The sequence below is a fragment of the Pongo abelii genome, chromosome 4, assembly GCF_028885655.2.
Source record: "Pongo abelii isolate AG06213 chromosome 4, NHGRI_mPonAbe1-v2.0_pri, whole genome shotgun sequence".
Taxonomy (NCBI): domain Eukaryota; kingdom Metazoa; phylum Chordata; class Mammalia; order Primates; family Hominidae; genus Pongo; species Pongo abelii.
This window is the reverse complement of record NC_071989.2, coordinates 86,176,411-86,201,792: the sequence shown is the minus strand read 5'-3', so window position 1 is coordinate 86,201,792 and position 25,382 is coordinate 86,176,411. Positions and strand designations below refer to the sequence as shown.

Here is a 25,382-nt window from a genome sequence, read left to right as displayed (position 1 = left end):
GTCAAACTAACTTTCACAACTCTTCACATTAAAAAAAAATAAGCGAGGAAACCTGCACCCAGTTATAGTATTTGAAAGAAGAATATTTCATTTGGTTAATAATGAACAATGTTTAACGCTGAGGTGACATCAGCAGTAGAAACAATTCTTTCCTTGTGCCTTAAGCACAGAGCATGGTTCAACTAGACGGAACCAGGTTGTCTGGCCTTTGACTGCACAAGGGTAATAGGTGGATGATTAGTAGCCCAGGTTGATGTATGGAAACTAGGGTGTTCTGACAGTTTTAAAGCTCTCCCTGTTTGTGGGACTAAGAACATTTCCCTTGTGGGCTGAATCTCTCTGGTCCTAAAAGCACACAGATTCCCAGGAACCCATGGCTTGCTAATGGGCAGCCGCACATGTGTGCGGTTCCCAGGTCTTCATCTCCAACTGCTCTGCACACACTTCCTCTGAAACATTTCATTCCCTGCCTTAGAGAGGGTGGCCAGGCTCTCCTACTCTCAGTACTAGGAGAACTAACTCTTGTTTTCATGTCCATCAGGGATGAGGTTTATCTACCTTCTTTTTCGAGGTTACCAAATGGCCCTCAAGGGCTACTGGTGTTAATTTGCATTTCATTCATTTGTGGCATAAATGAGAGTGTGCCAAGCAGGCCCCAGTGAATGCTTGTTGAATTGCAGGCACAACCGTTACTCTTACTGCTGTGGATTTAGGGTAAGTCCAGTGGGGATGATTAATCATTGTTAGTCTGTGTAACCAGCAATAACACCTCACCCCATCCTTGCCTGCTTAACAGGGTTGGAAGGACAGAGACTAAAATTTTAACTGGTTATCTTAATGGGGCTATGAGTGACTAATTTTTTTTCTTTATTTTTCTGTTTCTCAGATTTTCTACAAGTAGTATGTTACTTTTTGAAATGAGAACTAAAGAGCTGGGGAAGTATTTTGGTTTTTGTACAAAACTGCATCAGTGGTTTTGGTCACAGCATCATACATCGTTTTACATCCATGGTGCATCTTTTGTAAGGCAGTTCCTGTCTTTAAACAGAACTGACATTCCTACTCATTGTTGATATAGTTATAAATACTGGAAGGCTGCAGGAATGTAACTAGGACTGGGGGTTGCGACCCAAATCCAGAATGGGGCAGCTTCCTCTGAATGATAGGGAAGACCCCACCCCTTATAGTGGGTATGTTTGGTATGTTTTCATAAACATTTTAAGTGTGATTTGAGAGGCGTTTCTGTTATATTGATAAGAAGTACTGAAATAAACCTGATTGATAAGAAATACTGAATTAAATAAGTGCTGTACTGGCATGTTAGATTTTTTTTTTTTAATTTCACCGTTCAGTTGAACCTTAACCAGCAGTGAGATCTTAAATATTTCTTTAGCAACAAGCTCCCCACATGCCCGGAAAATTAAGAGGGACTCTTTCCTCTCCTGATTCTATTGTTCAGCATTTTCTTTCTTTCCACACTGTGCTGTGTTGTTGGGGCACCTGGAGTTCAAGCTTCCTTTCTCCTGGGGCAGGCTGCAATTGGGCTGAATTTCACATGTTTTCTAGGTTTAAGGCATTTAGCCAGTTGTTTAAGGAAGGCTGTAATTGCATTCACAGGAGCCTCATTCAATCTTCAGATAAGTGGTGCATGGCACACACTTATTAAGGGCAAAATAACTTCTTAAAAAATTAACTTTCTCTTGCTCATAGAGAACACATTTTCTGAATTAAAAACAACAGACTGGATAGTCTGGGAATTACAAATTTACCAGTAAGCAATGTTTTTGTATTTGTAAATGACTAACACTTGTATATTAAATAGACACGTAGAAAAAACATGGCTCACAACTTTAAAAACAATCTAAAATCACATTTGTTTTCTTTTTTAAAATGGCCAACTGTCTGTTCTTAGAAGATGATTCTACATTCTAGAGAGGTATGTCTAAACGATACTCTTTCATTTGCTCCTTCTTACAGTGGGCCTTTTAGGGTTCTTCTGCAGTGGAAACTCATAATTACCGACTTAATTACTGACTCTGCATGGATTCATGCTGTAATTCGTAGCATAGTGTGCCGGCTTAAACTGGTGACTGTAAGTCATTTTTGATCTGAATCCTTTTGGTAAGTGGGTGTGCTTAGGTTGTCTTGACTATTTATGCTTTTTTTTGGTTTGTTTGTTTTGTTTTTCCAGCTTGTGCTTAAGTGTATTGTAAAGAAAGGGCAGCATGAGAGGGAACTTAGCTGATGTGTGAAATGTTTACACTATGTTACCAAGCCAAAAAGAGCTATAGTCAGGGACAGTATGGGTGAAGAGGCCACACTGAATAATAAGAACCCAAATGGTGGTGGTGGTGAGAAGGTGTGAGAGTTTGTGTATACACCTGTGTGGACAGGTGGCTGGGGGGCCTTTTAGGATAGTCTGACCAGCCATGTTAGGGAAGAACCACTGCTCCTTTTGGTCTGGAAACTAGACTTCTGGTCCTAAGAGGCTTCTAGCTTTCTTAATATCCATATTGGTCAACAAAACTTGAATGTTTTAAAAAATTTTAAAAACTTGAGAACTGCCATCCAATTAGACTTCCTCTAGTTTGGGATGTATATATTTGATTTTTGAAATCTTGATCACGGGACCTTCCTTTCTTCTTGTGAAATTTCAGCTTTCTCAGTTCTGGCATGTTTGGCCTGTCCAGATAGTTTTGAATTCTGACCCGGTCATCTGTCTTGTCAGCCTTCCCTCTGGGCCACAAGTCGTTCTCTGATACATGCACCCCGTCAGCCACTCAGGTTCTTTGAGTCATTAACTGGTGCTGGTCTGTTAGCCTCCCCTTGTCATTCTCCTCCAGTCCTCTTAGTAACCAAGGGTGCGTCAGCCTTTGCAGGCGGCCAGAGGGCAGAGGGTTGGAGTCTGTGCCAAGATACAGAGGAAGCTAATCATACCCGTGACCTCGACCTCATTAACATTGTGCTGGAACCAAAGAGCCAGCATTCCATGGTATTGTTTGACTTTGGATTGTCTCTGCTGATTTACGATCACGAGGTCTGTAGTCCTGCCCTCGAAGGGAGGCAGATGTTAGAGCCAGATGAGAATGTGAGACACAATCAGAACTTACTGCCTCCTTTTTTTACATTTTTTAATTTATTATTTATTATTATTATTATTATTTGAGACAGAGTCTTGCTCTGTCACCCAGGCTGGAGTGCAGCGGTGCCATCTCAGCCCACTGTAAGCTCCGCCTCCCTGGTTCATGCTATTCTCCTGCCTCAGCCTCCCGAATAGCTGGGACTACAGGCGCCTGCCACCATGCCCAGCTAATTTTTTTGTATTTTTAGTAGAGATGGGGTTTCACCATGTTAGCCAGGGTGGTCTCGATCTCCTGACCTCGTGACCCACCCGCCTCGGCCTTCCAAAGTGCTGGGATTACAGGCGTGAGCCACCGCGCCCAGTCCTTACTGCCTCCTTTTAACTTCCTAAAAACTGGGCTTTGGGTTGTCAGCTCTTCATTGGGTCCTGCTGGTGGTGATCTGGCCCCAAGACAAACCAGCACTGACAAGATTTGAGTGAAGAGTGTGAGGGAGGAAGGCCTCTGAGAGGCTGGTGCCCGAATGGGGAGGCTGATGTTCCGGAGTTGTGGGTAGAAGTCCCTATCCCTTCAGGAGGGCTTCTCAAGCTTGACTGTGCCCAAGAATTGGCTGGAATCCTGTTAAAATACAGACTCTGGTACAGCAGGGCTGGGTAGGACTTAGGATTCTGCATCTCTAACAAGCTCTCTCCGTGATGCTGCCCCTGCTACTCCCGTGGAGCTCACTTTGAATAGCAAGGCCTCACATTAAACTGGAGCGTAAAAGAGACTATGGAATAGGCAGCTGGCAGCTGAGACCTGTCAGGGCTGAACTGTGCATGCCAGGAGGGCCTGTGAGGTCTGACTTGAAGTTGGTTGCCTGCTACTTAGGGCTGGCCTCTATCAGGTTGAGACTGCGAGCCCTCAGCCCTGGCACTTCCATTTGGGCCTTTAATAGCTGTTGGGAACCACCGTGCAGGGATGCCCTTAATCCTTTAGGGCAGGGAGGTTATGAGCTCTTCCAGTTGAGATATGGTAAAGCTGTAGGGGAAGGCCTCCCCGCCCCCCGCAAGTTAGTTAAAATGATTTCCTCATTACATGTTGGTTATATTCCATAAGTTTAACTAGATTAAGAAGGCTCTAACTTCCTTCCATTAAACCTGCATTTTCCCACATACCCTATAACTTCAAGGTTATGTGATTACAAAGCTTTTAAAAGGTTGCCTATTGTTTCATTTGGAGCATTATTTCTGAAACTTGCCAAGGTGCTGGCTAAACATATGTGTTACCAGACCCTACCTGGGGTTTTGGCTTCATAGGTCTGGAGTGGGTCCTGGGAATCTGTATCTTTTAAACAAAGCTTCTAGGTGGTTCTTATGATCAGGAAGGCTCTAGAAAAACCAATTTAGAGAAGCATCAGTTTAGAAACCTGTCTGTCTGAGCTTGTGATATTGGCCATGTCTGAGGGACACCCTTGCCTGTTTATTTCTTGGCCTCTTAGATACTTGCTTGTGAAGGGCTGTCTTCTGTCCCATTGGATCCACTTTACTTTTTATCTTAACACATGCTTTTGCTCTTACAGAGAGGCTTTTATCTTGGTTGGAGCCAAATCAGAGAGGCCTTTGTTAATGGTGTAAGAAGTCAGTTCTGTGAAGCCTTTATTTTTAGGAAGGTTTTACAGACACTGATTATTAAGTGCTCAAAGATAACTGGACTATATAAGCTTTGGGCCTCTGTAGAGAAGTCTTTAAGAATGTCTCGATAGTGATTTTCCCACTCTTTCCTACTTTGGTTCAGACACTGGAGATAATGAGCATTGTTAAGTAATGGATGACCAGAAATGGAGGAAGAAGGGGCCCCATCCTCCACAGACCAGCTTGGTTCTGATCCAGGTGAATTGGAAGGTTAAGGAGTTTGCCCTTCCACAATTGTATGAAAATTAACCTCTATTCCTAAAGATGCAGGATCCATCTCAGCCTTACCTTAGGGGCAAAGTGAGCTTATGAAACCAATGAAGGAGGAAATGGTCAGTGTGGAGGGATCAGCTGGATATAGGAGGAGCTCCTTACCCAAAAGGTGGAATTCACTTACTGTTGTGCTTACAGTTCTACCATTAGAGAAATTGAGTGAAGTGTTTCCCTTTAAGCCTCTTATTAGACGTGTAAGCACACACAGGACAGGCAATGCATTTGTGATTTATACATTAACAGGAATAACTTAATAGAATGCTTCTCAGGATCAGAGAATACAGGGAGTGGACTTTGATAGGGTGGAGTGTGGGGCACTCTTGAAGGAGGGCAGAGCAGGATGCAGGGCCACAGATGGCAGCCTCAGGCACCAGGTGTCCAGGCAGCTCAAGAAGAGCACAGGGTGCCTGGGAGGGTACTAGGCAGAACTTGTTCTCATTCATTTAATTGGTGTGTGTGTGTGTGTGTGATGGGAACTTTAATATAATTCACGATGCATTTGGCACACTTCTAATGTGGCCATTTCACATACTAGTTGTAATGAAAAGCCAGGTGATCTATATATGAAAACTAAGACTAAACACCATAATTGTACCTAGGATTGTTTTGGTTGGTTGGTTGTTTTTTTTGTTTGTTTGTTTTTGTTTTTGTTTTTTTTCTTTGAGACGGAGTCTTGCTCTGTCACCCAGGCTGGAGTGCAGTGGCGTGATCTTGCCTCACTGCTAGCTCCGCTTCCTGTGTTCACACCATTCTCCTGCCTCAGCCTCCTAAGTAGCTGGGACTACAGGCGCCCGCCACCATGCCCGGCTAATTTTTTTGTATTTTTTAGTAGAGACGGGGTTTCACCGTTTTAGCCAGGATGGTCTCGATCACGTGACCTTGTGATCCGCCCACCTGGGCCTCCCAAAGTGCTGGGATTACAGGCGTGAGCCACTGTGCCCGGCCGGTTTTGTTTTTTAAAGTCAGTTTGGTTTTGAGAGAGAAGCTAAATCCAAGACTCGGAAAATGATCTGTTTTCTGTACCTGCTTAGCAGGTGAGCTTGGCCAGCAGCAGAAACCTTCCCTTTTCCCCAGGGGAAGAGGGGGCGGTGGAAGTGTTGGGGGCGTCTTTCCCAGGGGACTTGAAGAGAACGGCTTGACTCTCCTGAGGATTGCATGCCACCTAGGTAATGTGCATTAGTGCATGCTTTCTCTGTCGTATCTGCAAAGAATCATTACATTTGCAGAGTTCTTAGCCTCTGGCTGGCAAAAAGAAACTGAACTTGGGCATTCTGCTGCCAAAGCCAAAGCTTGTGTAAGTGGTGGAGTATGTTTTGAGAACAGAGTGGGGATGGGTTGGGAGATTCTCTTGTCTCTGCTGCCGGAGTAAACCAGAACCAACAGAGGACTTACACAGAAGCACTCCCGAGGGACCAGATCTCTGGGAATGTCTGTGAAGAACTGACCCACTCCACGGCTCACAGCCATTTCCCGACTCTTCTTCCCCTGGCGTCCCTGCTCTGTCCCTAGATTGGGCTTAGTGCTCCACATTCTAATATTCATAAGATGTTCCTCCATGTTCTTGAAATGAAACACACAAAAAATGAATCCATTCTTATCACAAATAAAATGTCTTTGTCCTCAAGGGGGCATGGTACTCAGGAAAGATGGGAACACAGCCTGTGAAAGGCAGAAATTGATAAGAACTGTCTGTTCTGCCTCCCCGACCTTCCTGTGCCGTTAGCTTGCTCTGCGGCCTTGGGCAAATCATTTTGCCTCATTGGATTGGAAAGGGTGAGGGGATGGAATCCAGGCCTGAAATTCTTATTCCAGGTGAGTCCATAATGGCTGTGTATTCAGTCATTTATTCAACACATGCTTATTACACCCCTTGGAAAGCTCACAGTCTAGTGGGGAGAGACAGGTGGAAGAGCCATGATCGTTGAGGGCTAGCAGGTGTGGCAGTATGTTTGGCCATGGAAAGCCTTTGGAGGCATGGGACCATAGGCACAGGGGCAGGTGTGGAGGCCAGAGGGCTGCAGCATGCAAACACAGGGTGCTGCCCGAACGTGGGGAGGCAGTTGGGGTTTCTGCAGCACTACTTGAGGTGCGCTGAGAATACAGTGTCCTCACTGCCCCCATACCACGCATCACTTCCTGTGGGTTCCTGCAGCACAGCCACCCTCACGGTGGCATTGGTGTAGGGGGCAGGCCCTGGGAGCTGAGTGGAGCATCATCTCCCTTCATGACCTGAGTGCTATTTTGATGCTTTGGCCTCCACCCCCGCCCCCCATCCCCTTTTGTAAAGAAAGCAAGAGCTATAAAAACACAAACAAGAATGTGAGAACTTGCCTGCTGTTTACAGAAATATGCTTTTTTTGGGGGGAGGGGTAATCTTTTTTCTTTTTGTAAGGAGAGGATAGATATTCAAAGAAAGAGGCAGATAAACTGGGCTCTTCTGAATCCTGAATTACTTTATGGCTCCTGGGCCTTGGTGTGTTTGTAACCACAGAGTTCATTTCACTCTCCAGGAAGAAACTTGACCCTCTAATAAAACTACATGGAGCCTTCCAGCGTGACTTCACTGTTTCATTTATGGAGTGGTCAGATTCTTTATCTAGGTGGGAGGAGAAATGTCTAAAAGGAGAAGCATGCGTTCTCTTTCCTTGAAGCTCGAGTTCCCTTTGCCTGTCCTAAAACAGATGAGGGCCCAGGAGAAGAGGAAGGGCCTTGCCTGTATTCCCACCTCCCCCGCTCTACCCTGAAGGTGGCTCTGTCCCCTGCCCTATTGCCCCACAGGACTAGGAATGGTGCCATGCGTAAAAACCAGCTTTGTTTATTTTTTACAACAGAAATGGGCTTCAGAGCACTATGGAGTGTGAGGCCTTGAGCACAGAGTTGCTGTTGGGTTAGCAGGCTGGGCCAGCTGTGTACTCTGTCCCCCAGGACTTGCCCTTAGCAAGCATCACCGTCACCCAGAGGACTTGTGAAAACACTGAATGTGGGTCCCACCCCAGAGATTCTGAGTCACTAGGTCTGGGATGGTGGAGACTTTGTGTTTCTGACACGTTCCCAGGTGATGCTGCTGCACCACACGGTGCCACCCAGGCATTTGGTGGGGGTATGTTGAGGCAGGCAGACTCTGCCCCTGAGGCAGTGGCACTGAGCTGGTGTCTGCCTGGCAGGAACCACCTCGTGCTGGAGGAACCTGGGCTTCAGAAGCAGTGGTTCACTGGAGATGCTGGAGGGAGCTCAGCTTCACTTCTGACCATGAGGGTTGTCTTTCTGTCCTCTCACGACAGACCAGGATGTGGCATTTGGGGAAGCTAAGATGGGGTGTCATTGCCTCCTTCCAGTTTATTCCCCTCTCTGGTGTTGCCGAAAGCTGTCTGAACCATCCCAGTCTCCTCTCCTATGTCAGAGCTTGCATTAGCCTTAAGGTGAAGTCCAAACTCTCCTAAAGCAGCTGTAAGAAGGCCTCTTGTCACCTGAAATGCTTCAGTGGGCACCAACTTCTTTCTTTTGTGGACAGTGTTCTTGCTTCCAGGACCCCCCGTCTTGCTGTTCCTTTTGCCTGGCATGCACTTTGCTTGCCCTCTAGTTTGGCCACCTCCTCATTTTAGCCCTCGCTTGCTCTGGGAAGCTTCCTTTGATGCCTCTGAAATCAGCTGGTGCCTCTGCAAAGGCTCACATGTACCCTTGTATTTTCCTCCCTTCAGCTCCTATCAGCTGCATCAAAGTCGTGAATGCGACCTATTTATTTCTCTTTATGGACTCTAAGCTCCCTGAGGGCAGGGAACCCATCACAGGTTTATGCAGGGATTTCCAGTCATATAGAAGGTACCTGGCATATAGAAGACCTTCCTAATCATTCTGAGGTAGGTACTGCAGGGGAGGAAACTGAAGCACAGGTAGGTTAGCTACCTGACTGCAGTTACCCTGCCACTGAGTTGTAAAACTAGCATTGTCACCTAGGTCTGTTTGATCCAGCCCCTTGGCCAGGTAACACTAGCCTTGTTTTCTGCTCTGAGAGCAAAGAGCTTAGCCATAGACTGCAGGTTTCTGCTGGAACCATCAAAAGACTGGCTACTCCGGTTAATAATAAAAATGACTTTTTCCAATTGTTTTTCAGGTGAGTTGGGAAGCAGACTCTTTAGTTGACAGCTGGCCTATGGTTTCTGCATTTTGTTAAGAAGCACCTCATGCAAGTGAGGGACCTGGGACTGCTCACAGCCAGGTGGGTTGTCCCTATACTGTAGATAAGACAATGCACTCTGATAACCACCCAAGGTTCTCATTCAATAGAAAGAAAATCCTTAAATGTGGGGCAGCATCTTCTCTAAGAAAGGTGTAAATTGGTCCCTGTGGCTGTTGTGAGTGGCCTGGTAAAGATGTTTACCTTGCTGGCTTGCTCCTGGGCATGGCTGGCTTTCTCATTACTCAGCCCTCTTTCCTTTGTTTCAACACCCTTTTCTCTTCTGTTTAGGTCGGTGCTTTAGAATTCCTTTTCCTCCTTTAAGATCCAGCCCAAATTTCTTTTTTCTTTTCCTTTTCTCTTCTTTTTTTCTTTTTCTTTTCTTTTTTCTTTTTTTTTTTTGAGATGGAGTCTTCCTCTGTAGGCCAGGCTGGAGTGCAGTGGCGTGATCGTGGCTCACTGCAACCTCCACCTCCCAGGATCAAGCCATTCTCCTGCCTCAGCCTCCTGAGTAGCTGGGACTACAGGCACATGCCACCACACACAGCTAATTTTTGTATTTTTAGTAGAGACAAGGTTTCGCCATATTGGCCAAGCTGGTCTCGAACTCCTGACCTCAAGTGATCAGCCTGCCTTGGCCTCCCAAAGTGCTGGGATTACAGGCATAACCCACCACACCTGGTCCCCAATTTCACCTGTTTATCAATTGTCTGAATGAGAGACTTTTCAGAATGTAACCTTTTTTTGCTTCCCAGAAAAATGAATGGCCCCTTCTCTGTGCTCACACAACACGTTGGACTTGTCATGGTGAGCTTTACTTACTTGTTTGTGCACATCTTTTTCCTCTTGTCTGTGAGTTCCTTTTGGTACCATCTCCCACCTAGCATGGTTTCTGGCATGGAACAGATTTTCAATAAATGGAAGAATGTTCGTCCCAGGTAGCGTAAGTTATGCTAGGTCACAGAGCAGTAATGCACTAAATGGCAACCTGTGGCCACGAGCGGCCGGACCCCTTGGCTGCCCTTGGAGAGACACAGAGTTGTCAACTAGACTCTGGAAGCCCCAGGCAACCCTACCATTGGCATGCAGACCACCATAGGATTGAACATTATCTAAATGTAAAGGCAATAGGGAACAGTAGACTTTCCCAATGGGCAACCTGAAGGAGATTAAAATATGTCTTAGTGGCTTGAGCATTTGTTTTAAAACGCAGTTTAGGTTTAAATAATTTTGATATGACACTTTTAAATCAGTGCACTTGAGTTTTCCTTACTCTTCTTAGTAAGTTGGGTGCTTTGAAAGGTACCCAGATTGGCTTGAGTTGATCTTGCGTTATCCCGTGGGTTGGGAGTAGAAACCCTCAGGGCTGTGGATCACCTGAATGTTGGAGCCAAAATGAGAGTTGAGTCCTTTCAGGAGCTGCTGGGTGGCTGAATTCTCTGATGCCTGGGGTGGCACTTAAATCTAGCCAAAGACTACTGTCACTAGGAGAATGTGGTCTTGAGGTTTTGCCCCAGCCTTATTCTGCTTCTGCGTTAACACTACACATTGTTCAGCCTTCCAGTTGCCATCCTGGGTGTTTGCAGCACTAAAGCAAAAGAAGTTGCCTTCTGGTTTCTGGGTGTGCTTTCCACAACCTAGTAGAAGTTCCCGGACAGTAAGTGCCACATAAAAGTAGTCACTTCCCCATGGTTTCTTCGGCGTGATGCTGAGTCCCAGCTGTACAGCTTCCTGAAGGAGAATTGAATGAAAGACAAGGCAGTAAAGGAACCTTGACTCCCAGCTGATCCTCTTCATGGTCTTCAAGTTTCCCAGGGCTTGGATAGAAGGAAGATTTCAGCTTTGCCCAAGAATGTCTAGTCTCCATGGAATCAGTTTGTCTATCATACTTGAAAAATAAGCTAAGAAAATACATTGAAATGAAAAAGCCCAGATGTTAAAATATGCATGGGTTTTAGCAGTCTTTGGAACTTGAGACGTTACTGAATGTTTGTGTCACACCATCCCTGAAGAAGCTGCTGCAGGGCATTTGCTGGGAGTCTGGTCTCCACACTGCCCCACCCAGGGAGAGTGCCGGCCACTTCATAATGAGCTGCAGTTCACCGAGCTTCTAGGAGATATCTGATCCTCAGAGCCCCTCTTGTTTTACAGTGCAGTTCTGATGATGTTAGGAAAAGCAGCAACCGTGATGAAGTAGGTCAAACCCTCAAGTTATTGAGCTGCCCAGCTCCATGTAGGGGCTCACAAGGTGTGTGTTCAGGCTCACTTCACAGAGGTCGCTAGTTGAATCTTGACTACCCCAAGTACTCCAAGAAGTGGTTTAGTTCCTGAATCTCCTTAAAGCTTCAGAACTTGTCATATGTGTTTTGGACTTGTTAATAAGGTACTGTGTTTTCATTCGGTGAAATGTTTACTATTTCTGAAGATGGGACTGCTAGCGCCTTATCAGTTGAATTTGTATGTCAGGGTGTGTGTATATTTTTAATACAGCTGCTTTTATAGATTGGCCTTGATCCGAAGACACTGTCCAACATGGGCCCCTTGTGTCCAGGGTTGACATTTGGGAGAAATCAGAGCAAAGGCAACTAGCAGACACAGCAGCTTGTCTCCTGATCTGGGACTCCAGTGCCATTAGCATACTGGGCTCTGCATCACAGTTTCCTTTATTGCTGAAATGCCTGGGAACCAGGTATTAGTACAAAGATTAATATATGGCACATCCTCCCTCAGCCTTTGTGGATTTTTTTTTTCAGGTGAAGCCTTTATCTTTAGCTGTAGTTCCTTAAAGAGGAAGCAAAGTCTCTGAAACAGCCTTTCAAGTTTCATTGCAAAGCTGCATGCATATATTGACATCTCTGGGAAGAGTTTGCTCTATTCCATTTCCAGAGCACAGTCAATGCATAATTTAGGAACCACCATTTACTTGGACCAGGTAGCTTGTCAGCTGTGATTGGGTGACCAGTTTGTCTTACCTACTGTAGGGGTTTTGTTGTTGATTTCAGGAAAACGTACAGGTACTTGTTTCCAGGAAAAGTTGATTTTAAATGGAATATCTTAGACTTTTTCCCTTACAGAAAGATTGGAGGTATTGTTTTATCATTATCATGTCCCCTTTCAGTTAAGAAATGACTGTTTCCTGTTCCTTAGCATCTTCTTAACACTATGGGCCTTTTTTAGAAGGAAGTCCTTTGGATAAGTAGTTAATAGGAGTAACATTTCCAAATAGGCAAAAGACTGAAAAAAAGTCCTCATCCATCTTTTTTTTTTTTTTTTTTTTTATACTTTTAAGTTTTAGGGTATATGTGCACAATGTGCAGGTTAGTTACATATGTATACATGTGCCATGCTGGTGTGCTGCACCCATTAACTCGTCATTTAGCATTAGGTATTTCTCCTAAAGCTATCCCTCCCCCCTCCCCCCACCCCACAACAGTCCCCAGAGTGTGATGTTCCCCTTCCTGTGTCCATGTGTTCTCATTGTTCAATTCCCACCTATGAGTGAGAATATGCGGTGTTTGGTTTTTTGTTCTTGCGATAGTTTACTGAGAGTGATGATTTCCAATTTCATCCATGTCCCTACAAAGGAAATGAACTCATCCCTTTTTATGGCTGCATAGTATTCCATGGTGTATATTTGCCACATTTTCTTAATCCAGTCTATCGTTGTTGGACATTTGGGTTGGTTCCAAGTCTTTGCTATTGTGAATAGTGCCGCAATAAACATACGTGTGCATGTGTCTTTATAGCAGCATGATTTATAGTCCTTTGGGTATATACCCAGTAATGGGATGGCTGGGTCGAATGGAATTTCTAGTTCTAGATCCCTGAGGAATCGCCACACTGACTTCCACAATGGTCGAACTAGTTTACAGTCCCACCAACAGTGTAAAAGTGTTCCTATTTCTCCACATCCTCTCCAGCACCTGTTGTTTCCTGACTTTTTAATGATTGCCATTCTAACTGGTGTGAGATGGTATCTCATTGTGGTTTTGATTTGCATTTCTCTGATGGCCAGTGATGGTGAGCATTTTTTCATGTGTTTTTTGGCTGCATAAATGTCTTCTATTGAGAAGTGTGTGTTCATGTCCTTCGCCCGCTTTTTGATGGGGTTGTTTGTTTTTTTCTTGTAAATTTGTTGGAGTTCATTGTAGATTCTGGATATTAGCCCTTTGTCAGATGAGTAGGTTGCGAAAATTTTCTCCCATTTTGTAGGTTGCCTGTTCACTCTGATGGTGGTTTCTTTTGCTGTGCAGAAGCTCTTTAGTTTAATTAGATCCCATTTGTCAATTTTGGCTTTTGTTCCCATTGCTTTTGGTGTTTTAGACATGAAGGCCTTGCCCATGCCTATGTCCTGAATGGTAATGCCTAGGTTTTCTTCTAGGGTTTTTTATGGTTTAGAGCCCTCAGAAATAACGCCACATATCTACAACTATCTGATCTTTGACAAACCTGAGAAAAACAAGCGATGGGGAAAGGATTCCCCATTTAATAAATGGTGCTGGGAAAACTGGCTAGCCGTATGTAGAAAGCTGAAACTGGATCCCTTCCTTACACCTTATACAAAAATTAATTCAAGATGGATTAAAGACTTAAACGTTAGTCCTAAAATCATCCATCTTTTTTAATGTTAAAGAGTAAATATTCTGTGTTCTATGATTCCTTTTCCCCCTTTTCCTTATACATCATTCTTATATTGAGCAATGTCTCAGGCTTCTGACATCCTGTTTTCTCAGGTTTCTTCTTCAAATCTGGGGAAGAGTTGGTTGGCTCCCTTCAGACCTCCTCCATTGATGCTTATCTTTCCTGACTTTATTTCCTAATGGCCAAGCTTCAGGGCTCACCTCGCCTGCATTTCATCTACTTGCTTGACATGACTGCAGAGAAGTCCTTCTTCCCTTTATGGCCACAATTTGAAAAAGAAAACAAACAGCTGAAGCTCTCCTTGCAGCCCAGCAGGCTGGGGAAAATAGTTCTCATTCTCCTTGTTCCTGGGTTCAAAGTGCACTTAACATTTTATGGGGGTGACCAGCCCTCCCAAGGTGCTGGTTTGAGTGGGCCTGTGTTTTAGCCTGGTGGACAATTAACCATGCTGACCTCCTCCTTTTTGCCATTGCCTTTCTGGCTGAGTTGACGCCAATACTATGAGTGAGAAGGGGCTGCTGCTCCTTTGAGCGGAGCACCAGGGAGGGGTGGGGAAACATCTGATCTTGTTCAAAGGGGATGTCTCTGAAGCATGAAGATTGAACTGATTTTGACCCCACCCTGGGGGAAGGAGACATTCTCTCTGGAGAACAGGCCAGGAGGAAGAAGCCAGCAATTACTAATCCCATTGGCCTGTGGGTCTTCAGGGTCTCATATCGGTTTAAAAGAGAGAGAATTGGGGTAGAAGGTAATAAAGTAGGCCTTAAATTAGAGGAGCAAGGGGTCATTTTATCTAATTTTGTGGTTGTTACTGAGGAATAAAAGGCAGAGGAGATAATTTCATTAGCCCTTTTGAGATCTTTATCACAGCAAGATGGCATTTTGGGATCAGCAGAGCCACACAGGGCCTGTCCACGTCTCTCCTGGTAAAACGAGAGCTCGATATCCAGTGTGCCAAGGGAGGGGCCGGGAGGCACAGTACCCCTTCAGGGCACTGTGGTCAGTTACAGATGGTGTCTCCTGCCACAGGGAGAGGTTAGTGGCTACAAGTGCTGATGTAGGACTCTGCCAGCTACTCAGGAACACGGCATTCCATCTGAGAATGAAGAAATCCACCAGAGAAATGAGCTCCTGCAGAGTTGGGACTTTGTGTTTTGCTTCTGAGGAAGGCTTGTGGGTCCTCTGCTGTTGACTTGTTTTATCTGCAGCATAGTGGTCATCGGACAAATTCCTTTGAGTTGAGCATTATTCGGAGTGTCAAAGCACATGGTAGAGTTAGCAGAGAGTCAGTGAGAGTTGTGCTTTCTGTCAGGTGAATGCAGTTCTGTTCAGAGTGGAAGTAGCTATCCAGGGCTTCATAAATGCTCTGCTGAGTAGGCAGGTATTTCTGTTCATGTTTGCAGAGAGGGAGTGAGGCAAAGAGAGGTCCTGTGACTTGCCCGAGGTCTCCTTGTAGGGAAGTGGGGAATCTGGATTCTAACTTTGAAATTAAGCTTTCTGTGATCAAAATTAGTAGAAACAGAGGAAAAAGGATGAGGAGGAGAGCAATAAAGATTTCTTTAAGAGAAAGGAGAGAGAAGTAGTGGTGAGAAACAGTTCTTTGTACTAGCCACCAGCTGGCACCATTCCCCAAAAGCAGCTTGGTTTCTTTCTGTGGGGAGGGAAGCAAAGTGACCAGGGGAGACAGGGAAAGTGAGGGAGGCTGGAGAGGGGAGGATAGGGAGGGCTTTTGGAGTGTCTGACACAGCCCTAGGCAGATGCTGGTTAACTTCGAGGGCCTGTGCATATCATCTGAAAGGACAAGGCATCCACTGCCTCGTCAGGAGTCTTGCTGGGGCCCAGCCTTTCCCACGTCCGTCTTCATTCACACCCTTACTGTCTCATGTCTGATGGCTTTCTTGTCCTCAGCTTCTCCCTCTCTACTGCATACATTTCTGCTTACTATATTTGTTTTTTGTTGTTCTTTTGTTTTTTTGAGATGGAGCTTCGCTCTCGTTGCCCAGGCTGGAGTGCAGTGGTGCGATCTCGGCTCACTGCAACCTCTGCCTCCCATGTTCAAGCAGTTCTCCTGCCTCGGCCACCTGAGTCGCTGGGATTACAGGCGCGTACCACCATGCCCAGCCAATTTTTGTATTTTTAGTAGAGATGGGGTTTCACCATGTTGGCCAGGCTGGTCTCGGACTCCTGACCTCGGGTGATCTTTCTGCCTCGGCCTCCCAAAGTGCTGGGATTACAGGCGTGAACCACTGCGCCAGGCCTGCTTACTGTATTTCAACTTAGCTCTGAAGAAAAAAAAAACTCTTGAGATGTGTTCATGAAGACCCTACCCACTGTTAAGTACATTTAATCATAGCTTAGGTTCGTATCGTGCTTATACAAATCTGTTCCCCCCATTGATTCAGGAGCTGGTATTTTCCCCTGCCAGTTGATAATGGAGACTGTGGACACCTCCCTTTCTGGTGGATGCAGTGCCCTCAGGAACTCCCAGAAGGCAAGACTCCAGCCAGGGGCTCTCCTGAAATGTCTGAAGGGAATTGCTGGGGGTGGGGTGTGGAGAGGGAAGAATGTGCACTTGATCCCTGAAGGCTTCTCCGTATCCTGTACGTGAATCTTCGCCCCTCTCTACGCGGATGCAAGAGTCCTCTTGCTTTGGCCATGTGCTGCTCCTTTCCTTCAGGACTGTGGCTAATCAGAAGTTGGCTGCACTTCAGTGCCTCTTAAAAGCTTTTTTCCCTGGCTGTGTTCAGGATGTTGAAGTGCAGTGTCAGAAATGATGTGAGCTGATGAAGAAAAAATAAACCCAGGCAACATGTGAGGAAGGCTTGGCAGCCCTGCTTCTGTTTTTCTTTAGTTTGGATCTGAAGGAACCAGATTTCCTCATTGGAAGGAATGGGGCTGTGAGGGTCCCTGTGCCATGGAGCCTGAGATGTGCATGCCAGTGGGCCTTCTGGACTAGGGCACCAGTTAGTTTAATAACTCTGGGATGAAAATGTATAGTTTACGGTTGGCAGAATGGAGAGCAGTCACATGGCCACAGCCGGAGCTATATGTCTATATGTATGTGGAGTTAAAATAGCATCTGTTCAGGGAGGCGGAACATTCCAGAATGTTTCAGTCCCCTCTTGGCCCCAATGCAGAGAATGGAGAATAGGAAAGCTGGGAGAGACTTCACAGAGCTTCTTGTCTAAGCCCCTTAATTTCAGTTTAGGACACTGAATAACTTGGCTAAAGCCCCGTGAGTCCAGGGGCCCTTGTCTGTCTTGTTTGTTCACCTTCATACCTTTGGTGCCTGCATTGTATTAGGTACTTAACATGCATTTGTTTGGTGAATGAATGACATAAATGAAGATACGACTTCCAACTCCTAATCCAGTGCTCTCTCTGAGATATTTGTAGGCAGAAAAGTCGGTAGAAGTTTTGCCAAATAACTTGTATGTAGTTGAGGCTATCTTGAGATTATATATAGGTTAGAAAATGGAGATGTAGCAAAATCAAACTGGCTCCTTAAAGTTGGTGGTGAAGACAGGCTTGCTCAGGTTTGGGGGTGGGTAGGAGGCAGGACTGCCACTTTGCTCAGCAGATGGGGCTCCTTTCACATTGGATTCTGTGTGAGCGGTGCCCTCTGAAGTTGGACGATGGCCCCAATAGCTCAGCTTCCCCAGAAGAATCAAGATGACTGTGGAAAAAATAGGCTTGAAGTTGCCCCTTTCCTTACCGGCAGCTAGGAGCCTACCCTCCTTTTGCAGCCCAGTCCCCGCCTTTTCAGAGGGATGTGTGACTTGGAGCTCATCAGACTTACCCTCTGTTTGTAGAGGGGTGTGTGTGTGTGTGTTCGTACGTGTAGAATGCTGCAGGTGTGACTGGAAGGTCATGTTTGATCACTGTAGCAACAGGAGTAGGATGAAGTCCTGCACACAGGGTCTCCACCACTGTCCAACTCCATTTGGAGAATTGCAACTCTGTTGCCATGGGCCCCAACCAAGGAAACCAGGTCTTACAGTGGGCTGCACTTAGAAAACCAGGGTGGTCCAGGCCAGCATGGTGAAACCCCGTCTCTACTAAAAATACAATAATTAGCTGGGCGTGGTGGCAGGCACCTATAATCCCAGCTTCTTGGGAGGCTGAGGCAGGAGAATCGCTTGAACCCGGGAGACGAGGTTGCAGTGAGCTGAGATTGTGCCACTGTACTCCAGCCTGGGTGACAAGAGCGAAACTCCATCTCAAAAAGAAAAAAAAAAAGAAAAGAAAACCAGGGTGGTAAGCCACACAGCCACTTCTAGGCTGGTAACTCAAAGCATTGCTGTTTATCTCTCTTATTTAACTTATTGGTTAATTCACAAACAAGAAGAGATTTACAATTACAAGGGAGTTTTAAAATTTAGAATAGTTATAGGAGATTAATTCAAGATTAAAAGTTGCCAAAGAGAATTTGTAAAATCAAGAAATGTTATTTAAATTCGCAAACTCTGATCTGCGGAGACTTTATTGCTTGCTGCTTGCTAGGTTTCATCTGCCCACTCTGGGCCCTCCTCCCAGCCTGGCTGGGGATGTGTCTCTTGAAATTGACCTTCAGGCTTTACCACTTGGCCTGCTATCTAGGGGAGACAGTGCTTCCTCTGGAATCCTTGACAGCTGACCATTTTCGGGTGGAATTCGTGTGCCTCCTCTGGGACAGAGAACACAGTTCCTCCTGGAAATCCCTTTCACTGGTTTCCCTGACTTCTGCCGCTGCCTGCTTTATACAGCCCTTCTCATTTCTCTCCAGGGGATGTGTGGCAGACAGCCCATCTCCCGGTGGGTCAAGAGACAAGCTGGAGTCAAACCCTGATTGATGACTACAGAAAGAATCAGTTGGGTTGTGGCTTCTGTTCTGTATTAAAGATCACAGGACTTATTGATCTAAAGCTGGCAGGCTCTCTGCAGGCCAGCGGTGAGTTGAGCCAGTCACCAAAGCAGCAAGAAGAATGACTGTTGTCTAGGCTATTAGAGCTTGAATGAAAAGAGTGTATTTCATCTTGCACAGTGTCATTAATCGTTACTTTGTTATTCTGGGGAAAACCAAGCTTTTAGGAAGTGATTTTGTGGTAGTGTCCTTATAGTCTGGTGTTTGAACTTCTCATGGGGGCTGTTCTTTGGCACTGATGTAGTTATCTATGAGCTTGTCCTGTTGTGTGGTGCTAGCGTAGTGCTTTGGAGCAAATGGTAAATGTTTACTTGAACCCAAAATATACTGTGTGCAAAGCCATGCAAATTAGAAACAAATTAAGAATACATATGTGTTAATAAAAAATGGCTTATTTGGAAAATCTAGCATTCATTCATTTACATGTGGGGAAAACTTGATTATTCTCTTCAGGATTCTTAAAAGTATAGACAAAAGTGAGGTGGGAGTGCCCACCTTCCCCAGTTATGAGCCTTAAGCTTTTATGGAGGGTATTTTAGAATGCACACTCTTTAGTGCAAAAGAGTTTCAGCGTTGCCTGTGGATGAAGGCACACCTTTTGCTTATTTATATACTTATTGCATGTGACATAGTTTCAATGCAATAGTTCTCTCTCTCTTTCTTTCTCTTTTTAAAGCAATCTATGGGGGTCTATAACCACAGTGGCAGAAAGAAAGTTAATGGAGACTAAACAATAGTGTTCATGTTTACAAAATTAAATGCTGAAACCTGATGGAATTCTGTATTAATGGGGTTCCAACTTGCTATAAAATTAATGTTAATAATGTGGTGGAGTTCTGTATTCATAAGATTCCAGTCAGCTATAAAAATTAATAAGCAAGAAGATTGGTTCATATTCCTGGTTTTCTTCCTGCAAAGTCAGATAGTATACATGCATTTATTAATGACTCCCTGAATAAGGTCTAAATCACTTAAGTACAGTTTTATATGGAGTGGAAGTATAAGAATCAAAGTTTGTGGTTATTTTGTAAGAATTTGCTTCCATTTTTACAATGCAAGTCAGAGAAATCTTGATGTGTCCCATCTTTTCTTCCATTTGTATCTTCTCTATTTTCCTCTAGATGATTTCCTCCCCTATTACTCATGCTCTTTTCCCACAGCCTGGATACGATCCCAAATCATCACCCCAGTTTCATCCCCCTTCTTTACAAGGCCTGACCCCGTAAGGGTCTCCAAGTTCTTCCTCCAGCTAGGCAGGCCTCAGTGGTGTCTCAGTCTGTATCTTCTGGTCTTTTCTGGATCCCAGTTGTACCTCACAAGCAGCCCAGCTCACCCTGAATCTAAAGAGCATGCATTTTCTGTAGCCTAAAAATGTTAATGATTAAATACACAGGGTTAGATTTTGTTTGGTGATAATGTAGCCCCTTTAAATATTTTACCAGTTAAGAAACATTAGAGAGACTTGTCAGGTTCTTTGGAGGAAGAGAATGCTTGGGAGACAGCCCCTCCCAGCCGCATTTTGCCACAGTGAGGAAGGACTGAATTCTGGGCAGAATGTGTGGTGTGTGGTGGGAAGCCCCAGCCTTAAGAGTCAGGCAGGCTCAGGGTCCAGGCCCTGCTCCCCATTCCCAGGCTCTGTGACCTCAGGCAAATTACTCTTCTCTCCAGGGCTTAGTCTTCTCATCTGCAAGATGGAGATAATCGTGCCTACTTCATAAAATTGTTGGGAGGATTAAATGAGGGAACCTATGTAAGGCATACCTGGAATTTGGTAAGTAGTCATTGGTGCTGCTATTGTAATAGGAGGAAGCCTGCTTTGAATAATCCAGTGCCTTCTGAAAGTTTCTCCCTAATTGTTGCCCCTCAGCCAAGGTGCTCAGAGCGTTTAGGTAGCTGATGTTGTTTTAGGCATGTAGTGCATGTAAGTGCTGGTGCCACCCTGCCGCTTTCGAAGCCTGCTCGTGAGTGTCCTGGAGCTCCTGTGTCATGTTTGCTCTTCTCCATAGCAGACAGGTGCTGGAAACTGGCATTTACCGGGGCTTCCTATGCTTTTAGAATCAAGGGACTTCTAGAGTGTGTATTTTGAGATGAGTTAAGATTAATAGTCATTTAAAAAATTAAATGAGCCCTGTGGTCAGATTTCTTAGAGAGTATGTGTTTCTCGGGAGGAACACTGACCAGTGAGGGCCATTCTTGGTGGCCAGCTGCTTTGTGGGGCAGTTAGATTCTACTTCCTGGACCAACAGCTTAGGGGGAAAGGGGAAGGCAAAGCCAAAAAATTATGTAAAACGTATTTATGTTTGTCCTGAGAGAATAGCAGCGTATCACACACACCATTAACAGGCCTGACCTGCTAACAGTTGTGCACTGCAGTTTGCACCAACCCAGCAATGCAGTAATTTATTTCACTGAGGGAATTGTGGTTTTACGTGCCATGTATTGGTGTCATTGAAACCACGTTTTAAGAGGAAAGTAGCAATTAATGTTTAGAAATGGGAAATAGCTTTACAAATTTGTGGTGGAAGAGACCCAATAAAAATGACTATCAGGAGTTTTCCAAAGGTGAACCTAACAGTTTCTAAATGGTGTTTTCTGTCTGGTAGCTTGACAGCTTTTGATTTGTAAGTGTTAACCAAATCATGACTGCCACAAACAGAGCAGGGTGTGTGTGAGAGAGTATTACTGCAAGGAAGAAAGTAACTCCACCGAGATGCAGGCAGGCATCTGTGCTGACTTAGGAATGGGTGGAGAGGTCTAGGGTGTGTTTGCTCAGATTACACCCTGTCTGTGTCATCGCTGCTGCTGTTCTCCTGCTGGCAGACGACGGCACTGAAAGAGCGGCTGTTACCCTCTAACTTGGGGTTTGCCTGCATCCATGCATAAACATTTCTCTTTATCTTATTATCTCATTATCTTAAGAAATGGAAGACCAGAGCATATGGGACCCACTGAATACTGAATCCTTTAAAGTTTGTTTTCTGTTTGTTTGTTTTTATTATGATTGATGAGATTGGGGATTCTAAATTAAAAGTGACTCCTAAGGATTCAGTTAAAGGCTGGTGTCATAATGAGAATGATGGTTTTACCCGGGAGGCAGAGGTTGCAGTGAACCGAGATCGAGCCACTACACTCCAGCCTGGGCGACGGAGCGAGACTCCATCTCCAAAAAAAAAAAAGGAGTTTGAGAATGATGGTTTTCTTTTAGCAGGAGAACTCTTTTTAAAAATGAGATATTTCAGTGGAGCCACGGCGTATGTGCATTTAACTCATAAAAATTAAACTGCACACACATGGTCCAAAAATAGAGAGAAATCATGTTGAGAATAACGTGGAGCTGCTTGGCAGTTGGCTTCGTTAGAGCGGGTGCCCCAGCGCAGGGTTTCTCAGCCTCGGCGCTCGTAGCGTTCTGCGCTGATCATGTGGCGTTGTGGGTGCTCTGCTGTCCTGTGCATCCTATAGTGGATGCTTAGCAGCGTCCCTGGCCTCTGCTGACTAGATGCCAGTAGAACCTTGCTTCTCCATTCATGACCATGCAAAGTGTCTCTAGACCTTACCAAATAAATGTGCTCTGGAGGCGTGGAAGAGAGCAGAATTGTCTGGGTTGAGAACCACTGCCTTGGCGTGAGACTGATGGGAGGTGCTTTTCAATCTGTTGCTCCCTTAGATGATCTCTGTTTGAGGTCCTTGTTGATCATTGTAGATCATCATTCGTAGATCATCGTTGCCTTTCTATGATTGTATAAATTAAAAAAAATAAAAACTCTGAGGCATAGCGAGTGTAAACTGTAAACTCTAAAGGATGAGTTGGAGATGATGAAAGCATTAGATTTGCTCCTCAAGGGAGAGCAGCCTCATTGAAATATCTTCTAGAAATTTCTAAAGGCCAAAGCCCTGTAAAGAAAAGTGATTGGGGCCAGCACCGTGGCTCACTCCTGTAATCCCAGCACTTTGGGAGGCCAAGGTGAGTGAATTCCTTGAGGCCTGGAGTTTTAGACCAGCCTGGGCAACATGGAGAAACCCCATTAATAACAAAAAAATTCAAAAATTAGCCGGATGTGGTGGCACACACTTCTAGTCCCAGCTACTTGGGAGACTGAGGTGGGAGGGTCGTTTGAGCCCAGGAGGCAGAGGTTGCGGTAAGCTGAGATTGCACCACTGCACTCCAGCCTGGGTGACAGAGCCAGACTTTGCCTCAAAAAAAAAAAAAAAGAAAAGTGATTGGTCTGTTGACACAAATCTTGGCCTTGTCAGTTCAGATTTTTTTTTGGTGATAGTGGGGCTCATGGCCTATTTCTAAACTGCAAGTCTGTATAATGCCATTCTGCTGTGTCCCATCTGGTTTTGACCAGTTTTCCGAAAGGCAGGCATTCTGGTTCTTTCTCCTCAGGCTCCGAGTCCCGAAGCAGGCCTTTTTCAATGTGTGTGTCCAAGTCTTAATGCATGTTACCTTTAGAGTGTTTGAATTACTTTATATACAGTATGGCTGGAAAAGCTTTGGATTTTAAAACAGGGTCCCTCTCCTTGAATCTGGGTGGACTTGTCAATGCCCTGACCAATAGAGATGACGAAAGTACGTGCCACTGAACTGACTTCTAGGGCCAGTCACAGAAAGCCATGCAATTCCTGTCTTGTTGGAAGGAACACTGCTCTTCAAGCCCTGAGCTCCACTTCCTAAGTCCAACTCCCCTAAGGCTGTCATGGCAGGAGAGGCCATATCTGGGCACTCCAGTGGATGGTCTCATCTGGACCCAGCCTTCCAGCTATCCCCACTGACATGCAAACAAAGCCTCTAGACCAGCCTGTCCACTGGCCGAATGCTGCCTGTGACTGACCTCTGCCATTGCCACATGGAACAGAAGCACCTCCCAGCTGCTCCTTGCCCAAATTCTTGACCCACAAAATGTGAGACACCATTAAAACTTGTTTCAGATGACCCCTAAAAAATAAAATCAACCTCTTCATCTGGTGTTCTTCTAAAAACTTACTACAGAAGCTTCTTGAGAGATAGTTCGTTGGTCTTCCTGAAGAATTTTTTTTTTTTTTTTTTGGAGACAATGTCTTGCTCTGTCATCCAGGCTGGAGTGCAGTGGTGCGATCTTGGCTCACTGTAACCTCTGTCTCCCGGGTTCAATCGATTCTCCTTCAGCCTCCCAAGTAGCTGGAATTACAGGCACCTGCCACCACGCCTGGCTAATTTTTGTATTTTTTAATAGAGATGGGGTCTCACCATGTTGGCCAGGCTGGTCTCAAACTTCCGAACTCAAATGATCCACCCATCTCGGCCTCCCAAAGTGCTGGGATTTACAGGTGTGAGCCACCGCGCCCGGGCCCTGAATTTTTTAAGGGTCATCATGCCTGGGAATAAGTTTTGCCCCACTCTGCAGACTTTAATGCCTCTTTGGCATAGTCTATCAAACTATTAACATATATTTTAATTTTAATAAATATTGCTTATGATAACTATTTTTTTAAAAGTAGAGTTGTTCTGTTTAATCTGGAGAGTAGGGTCAGAGCCCTGCCTTCATCTGGCGCCCTCTCCTAAATTATTGCTCTCATACTCTAAGGCAACTCTGTGGATCTTCCCTGAAGTTCACAGCTTGCAAGAGCTTTGCAGTTATTCTTTCAAGATGAGATCGGCTTGTCCTAAATCCAGCCCTGGGGTTGGAAGCACCTTTTAGGGAAGCACCCCAAAAAATGTGTCTCTTGGAGGTGAACAGTGTTAAAGTGTAGGTTGAAAAATTGCACCCATAGATGCACAGATGGATGTCCATGTGCCTACAAGCAGGTAGAACAAACTATCCATTAGGCTGAGCTGGGGAGAGTGGAAAAATAAAAAATTATTCAAACTTACCTCTTTCTTAGAGAAAACGAATAGCTGTCACATAAGTGTGGAGTTCCTGTTCCTTTTAAGGAACTCTAGGCTGGGCCTGGTGGTTCACGCCTGTAATCCCTGCACTTTGGGAGTCTGAGGCAGGTGGATCACCTAAGGTCAGGAGTTTGAGACCAGCCTGGCCAACATGATGAAACCCTGTCTCTACTAAAAATATGAAAAATTATCTGGGCATGGTGACACACACCTGTAATCCCATCTACTCGGGAGGCTGAGGCAGGAGAATCGCCTGAACCTGGGAGGCGGAGGTTGCAGTGAGCGGAGTTTGAGCCACTGCACTCCAGCCTGGGCAACAAGAGTAAAACTCCATCTCAAAAAAAAAAAAAAAAAAAGAGAAACTCTAGAAGTGTCATAATTACTGTCATTAAAAGGGACTTGTGACATTTCAGATTTTGAGGCCTACCTAATGAGTTCTTCCAGAAGCTAGAGTTTGCTTCAAGAAAGTCAGAATTAACAATCCATAAGCAGGGGTCTTTCTCCTTAATTAGGGCAGGTGGCTGGGTAAGCTGTCTTTTTGCAGATCTCTGCTGAAATGCAAACCAGTCCAGGTTGTCAGGGCTGTGGACATCAGGCATGTCACTGTTAATGCTGGGGTCAATGAGAAGCGTCAGACTCATATCAGGAACTGTTGACTGAGGTGTTGCAAGGAGAGCAATAGTTCTCTCCTAGCAAAGGCTCTGAAGGACTGCCAGTAACAATCGCATGTCCTTAGACTTCCTAAATCCCTTCTAGCATCCTTTTCCTTCTC

General features: G+C 45.2%; 1 protein-coding gene across 10 annotated transcripts in view; it reads left to right on the top strand.

Moving 5' to 3' along the window:
• LHFPL2 (LHFPL tetraspan subfamily member 2) overlaps positions 1-25,382 on the top strand; it is a 157,698-nt gene that overhangs the window by 7,409 nt on the left and 124,907 nt on the right. For 4 of the 10 annotated variants that reach the window (XM_002815684.6, XM_009240836.4, XM_054555658.2 and 1 more), the window contains exon 2: positions 9,138-9,242. The exons of 5 other annotated variants lie outside the window; for them this stretch is intronic. The gene's annotated coding sequence lies outside the window, so the exon portion shown is untranslated. Of the gene's footprint in view, positions 1-9,137; positions 9,243-9,985; positions 10,008-25,382 lie in introns of those variants that run through there. One more of the 10 variants, XM_063724441.1, reaches the window with a different exon arrangement.